We start from the raw sequence: 6,000 nt of genomic DNA, 5'->3' as shown, positions 1-6,000 counted from the left end.
TATATGATTTAAAAAAAAAGGCATTACAAATCAGTGGAGGGAGGAGGGTGATCTAAAATAATTTGGGGGGGGCCTGACTTGTGGTGGCGCAGTGGATAAAGCGTCGACCTGAAATGCTGAGGTCGCTGGTTTGAAACCCTGCACTAATCTGGTCAAGGCACATATGGGAGTTGATGCTTCCTGCTCCTCCACCCTTTCTCTATCTTTCTCTCTCTTCTCTAAAATGAATGAATAAATAATAAGTTAAAAATAAATAAAAAAATAATTTTGGGGGATAAAAACCAATTTAGCCCTGGCTGCTTAGCTCAGTTAAAAGTGTCATCCCGAAACAACAAGGTTGTAGGTTCGATCCCCAGTCAGAGCACACATGGGAAGCAACCAAAAAATGCATGACTGAGTGGAACAAAAAATTCTTCCCTTCCCCCATCTTTCCCTTCTTCTCTCTGGCTCTCTAAAAATCAATAAAAATTAAACCCTGGCCAGATAGCTTGTTTGGTTGGAGTGTCATCCCTGATTGCAAAGATTGCCAGTTTGAGACCCCAGTCTGGGCACACACAGGAGTAGCTCAATGTTCCTTTCTTTCTCTCTCAACAACAACAACAACAACAAAACAACAACAAAAAAAGATACACTAACCATACACTAAAATATTTTTAAAAACAAGAATTCCAAAAGATAGTAAGTAAGCAATGGAATCAGAAATCACAGAAAATGGAGATGAGAAAACCGCAGCCTTAGATGCCTGAGTCAAAGATCATTCTCCCCAGGAGAAGCCTGCACAGGTTTTAAGCTGAGTCTACAGACAAAAAGCAAAACAAAACAAAACAAGCCCATTAGCTCAGTTGGTTAGTTTCCTCCCCAAACACCAAAGCTGCAGGTTCGACCCCCAGTCAGAGCACCTAAGGGACACAAGAAATGAATGCACAACTAAGTGGAACAACAAATGATGCTTTTCTCTCTCTCTCCCTTCCTCTGTCTCTAAAAATTAATCAATTAAAAAAAAAAGACCTTAAAAAAAATCAAATGGGTGACAGGGCAAACCTCAGGGTAATATGATAAAGAACCCCCCTAGCTCCACGGCTGCCATAGAACCCTCTTCCAACCATGGGTCACTCAATACACCATCAGATACAATATATTTTAAGTTTTTGGGGGAAATTTCTTTTCCTAAGTAAAGACGGCAAAAGTAGGTGCCCTCCCTCCTGAGAGCAGTCTGCACCTTTTCCCTTCCCCCGCCCGTGTCCCCAGGGTGCTCCTTGCCTCTCTTTCTCCTAAGCTCCAACCGCGGGAGCAGTGGGCAGCGGCAGATTGTCCCGGGCTAGCCCCCTGGACCTGTCTCCAAGGTCCCCTTTTCTTTGCCCTCTCAGTCCCTTCTGAGTGTATTATAGCATGGCCAATAAATCCTTGCTTTGCTTGCTTCAAAAAAATTTTTAAAAATCAGGAAAATTAAAACTGAAAGGAAGTATAAAAGAGATCTTCAGACCTACATGAATCAGAAACTTCATAATATTATGTGAAAAAATTTCACAAGGGAGTACTTCAGCAAACAGAAAGACTAACAGGCTGCACCAGAAACAGTGGCAGCTGTGTGTGATCCAGAAGGGAAATTGGATGACTTATTTGAAATTAATGCGTGAAAGATTTTTCATAAACATGCAATTAAAATGCTGTTTATTGGTTTTCAATTTTTAGAATGACTTAATTACGTAAATAGAACAGGAAGTATTATAAACCTTGACAATGTGAAATAAAAAAGAATAGTTGGAGGCAGGAGGATGGGGGGGGCGGGGACCAAGGAGCATGAGCTAATTTCCTCATTCTTCATAGAGGGTAATCAATAGATACTGCCTCAGATGATAAATCAAGACATAGATAAATACATTATTTAAAATCATGACGGAGTTCCAGAAGAGCTAAAATATCTAACAAAATCAGGAGGTAACGTGGGAGAGCACATAAATTAATGAAACCCCACACGTTTTATTGGGGAGTCACCAGGTGCTACCTACTGCAGATGTGATGATCACTGCCCGAAGAACTAAAATCGGAAGCTCCGAGGAATGACACTGGAGTCGGGCAAGGGGAAAGGTGCGCTCACCCTTTACTTTGTACCCTTCAAGACCATTGGAATTATTTTTATCCATTTTTTCAAATAAAAAAGCTATATTGAGCCTTACCAAGTGGTGGCACTGTGGATAAAGCATCAGAACTGGACACAAAGGACCCACGTTCAAAACCATGACATCGCGGGCTTAAGTGTGGGCTCACCATCTTGAGTGTAGGATCATAGACACGACCCCATGGTCACTGGCTTAAGCCCACTGGCTTGAAGCCCAAGGTCGTTGGCTTGAGCAAGGGGTCACTGGCTCTGTTGTAGCCCCCCAGTCAAGGCACATATGAGAAAGCGGCCAATGAACAACTAAGGAGCCGCAACGAAGAATTGATGCTTCTCATATCTCTCCCTTCCTATCTATCTGTCCCTCTCTGTCACACACACACACACACACACACACAAAAAGCTATATTGATAAGCATTTAAAAAGCGATGGCACATCTATAACAGAAAAGTATGTAGCAGCCTAAAAAATGAGGTGGTGACATGGGAAGAAATTCACAATAAACTTAAATGAAAAGGGCAATTTGTAGAAAGACATGAGTAACATTATTCTTGTTGTATAAAAAATAAAGTTCATAAACATATTTGTATATTCATAGAAAATGCCCAGAAGGATGCAGACTAAATTGTGACTCCCTCCAGGGAGCTGGGGGACAGGGAGAGCATGGGTACTATAACATTTTACAACTTCGCTCCTGTTTGAAAGATCTTTGTTTTCAAAAATGTGTAATTTTATTTTTAAAAATTTATTGGTTCGCCTGACCAGGCGGTGGCGCAGTGGATAGAGCGTCGGACTGGGATGCAGAGGACCCAGGTTCGAGACCCCGAGGTCATCAGCTTGAGCGCGGGCTCATCTGGTTTGAGCAAAAGCTCACCAGCTTGAACCCAAGGTCGCTGGCTCGAGCAAGGGGTTCTTCAGTCTGCTGAAGGCCCGTGATCAAGGCACATATGAGAAAGCAATCAATGAACAACTAAGGTGTCACAACGCGCAATGAAAAACTAATGATTGATGCTTCTCATCTCTCTCTGTTCCTGTCTGTCCCTGTCTATCTCTCTGACTCACTGTCTCTGTAAAAAATAAATAAATTAATTTAAAATTTTTTTATTGGTTCTAGAGAGTGGAGAGGAGAGAGAGAGACAAACATTGATCTGTTCCTGTATGTGCCCTGACTGGGAATCAGACCCACAAAGTTCATGTTTCAGGACGATGCTCAACAACTGAGCTATCCAGCCAGGACAAAAGATTTTATTTATTGATTTTACAGAAGTCAGGGAGGGGGTGGGGCAGGGAATGAGAAGTAGTTGCTTCACTCTAGCTGTTCATTGGTTGATTGTCATATGGGCCTTGACTGTGCAAGCCTAGGGTTTCAAACCAGCAACTTCAGAGTTCCAGGTCAGTGCTCTAGTCACTGCGCCACCACCAGCCAGGCCAAGAGCTATTAATTCTTTTTTTTTTTTTTTTTTTATATTTTTAACGTTATATTATTATTTTTTTAATAAATAAATTTTTATTTTAATGGGGTGACATCAATAAATCAGGGTACATACATTCAAAGAAAACATTTCCAGGTTATCTTGTCATTTAGTTATGTTGCATACCCATCACCCGAAGAGAGATCGTCCTCCGCCACCCTCCATCCATTTCTCTCTGTACCCCTCCCCCTCCCCCTCTCCCTCCTTCCCTCCCCCCACCCCCCATAGCCACCACACTCCTGTTCATGCCTCTTAGTCTCGCTTTTATGTCCCACCAATGTATGGAATCCTGCAGTTCCTGTTTTTTTCTGATTCGCTTATTTCACCCCACACAACGCTACCAAGACTCCACCATTCCGCTATAAGTGATCCGATGTCACCATTTCTCCTAGCTGAATAATATACCATGGTGTATATGTGCCCCATCTTCTTCATCCAGTCCTCTATTTCTTTTTTACAGTGATTAAAAGCCTTTAAGCAAACTCTTGGCCAATACAGCAAGAATCCATAAAAGAGTAGTGTCCTTAACATGTTCCCCAAGTCCAAGTTGGCCCCATCACCATGCCAAATCCCTGAAAAATGCACCCCAACCACAGTTCAGTCTGTTAGGAGCTGTCACAGGGAGCAGGAGTCCAGGAAAGTTCCCCACAGGAAAAGTCTGCATGGCACTGGAATTGTTGTCACCATTCTATACTTTGCAGCTCATGTCCAAGTCCCAATGACCGCTGCTTCTAGCTGGTAATGATTCAGAGCTATTAATTCTTTACAGGACATATACAGTGTCTCCGTAAAGTCATGGTGCACTTTTGACCGGTCACAGGAAAGCAACAAAAGACGACAGAAATGAGAAATCTGCACCAAATAAAAGGAAAACTCTCCTAGTTTCATACCTATTCAGTGCAGTTCGATGTGGGCTCGCGCACAGACTTTTTAGGGCTCCTTAGGTAGCTATTCCGTATAGCCTCCTCAGACTCGTCACTGACTGATGGCCTACCAGAACAGGGTTTCTCCACCAAACTGCCGGTTTCCTTCAACTGCTTATCTCACCGAGTAATGTTATTCCTGTGTGGTGGCGCTTCGTTATAAACGCGCCGATATTCACGTTGCACTTTGGTCACGGATTTGAATTTAGCGAGCCACAGAACACACTGAACTTTCCTCTGTACCGTCCACATCTCGACTGGCATGGCCATGGGCTGCTCCACTGTATACACGGTGTTACGTCATCATCTGCGCATGTGCACATGCTGCCATATCATCCTACAAAAACTGGGAGGGTTTTCCTTTTTATTTGGTGCAGATTTTACATTCTATCATCTTTTGTTGCTTTCCTGTGACCGGTCAAAAGTGCACCATGACTTTACGGACACACTGTAGAAAATCATGAAGCAAGAGATCCCCAACTTAACAACTCATGTGTATTTCCTTCCAAATATTTTTTTCCTCAATACAATTGACTCCATTTCCAGCTAGAGGCAGGTAGCAGTGTGGAATGAGCACTGGAGACAGGCAGACCTAGAAACCATGGCAACTCTGCTACATTCCGCTTAGGAGTCTTGAGCCCTCACATTCAGCTTTCCTCATCTCCATAAATGCCAACCTCATCCCACAGTGGCTCAGTCCAAAACTGTGGGGTCAGCCTTGACTCCTTTTTCTCTCATCCACTCTGTAAATAAATCCTTAGTTCCACTTCTAATATATAGCAAGTATCTGGCTACTTCTCACACCTGGACTTCTGCCCAAATCTTCCCCACGTCCTCAGAGCTGGTCCCCATTTCCTCTCTGACCTCACCCACCCTCCACTGTCACCCCTTGCTGGCAGCATCACAGCTACACCAACCTTAACCCACCACATTCCCGCCCAGACAGGGCCTTTGCTGCAGCTGTTCCCTCTGCCTGGATGCTCATTTTGAAGATGTTTAGGCAAAATCTCTCACCAGTTTCAAGTCTTCCCTCAAACCCCATCTTTTCTTTCTTCTTTTTTTAGAGAGAGAGATAGGAACATTGAGCTGTTCCTGTATGTGCCAACTAGGGATTGAACCAGCAGCCGGAACAACACTCCAACCAACAGCTCTGTCCAGATCTTAATTAATTTTTTAATTTATTTTTTGACAGAGACAGAGACTCAGAGAGAGGGACAGATAGGGACAGACAAAAAGGGAGAGAGATGAGAAGCATCAGTTCTTCATTGCAGCTCCTTAAGTTTTTCAGTGATTGCTTTCTCATATGTGCCTTGACCAGGAGGCTTCAGCAGAGTGAGTGACCCCTTGCTCAAGTCAGTGATCCTGTGCTCAAGTCAGTGATCCTGTGCTCAAGCTGGTGTCCTCTGAGTTTCAAACCTGGGCCCTCCACATCCCAGTCTGACACTCTATCCACTGTGCCATGACCTGGTCAGGCTTTTAAAAATGTAT

Source organism: Saccopteryx leptura, chromosome 3 (genome assembly GCF_036850995.1).
Source record: "Saccopteryx leptura isolate mSacLep1 chromosome 3, mSacLep1_pri_phased_curated, whole genome shotgun sequence".
NCBI classification, from domain to species: Eukaryota; Metazoa; Chordata; class Mammalia; order Chiroptera; family Emballonuridae; genus Saccopteryx; species Saccopteryx leptura.
Note: the sequence above shows the minus strand (reverse complement) of the source record.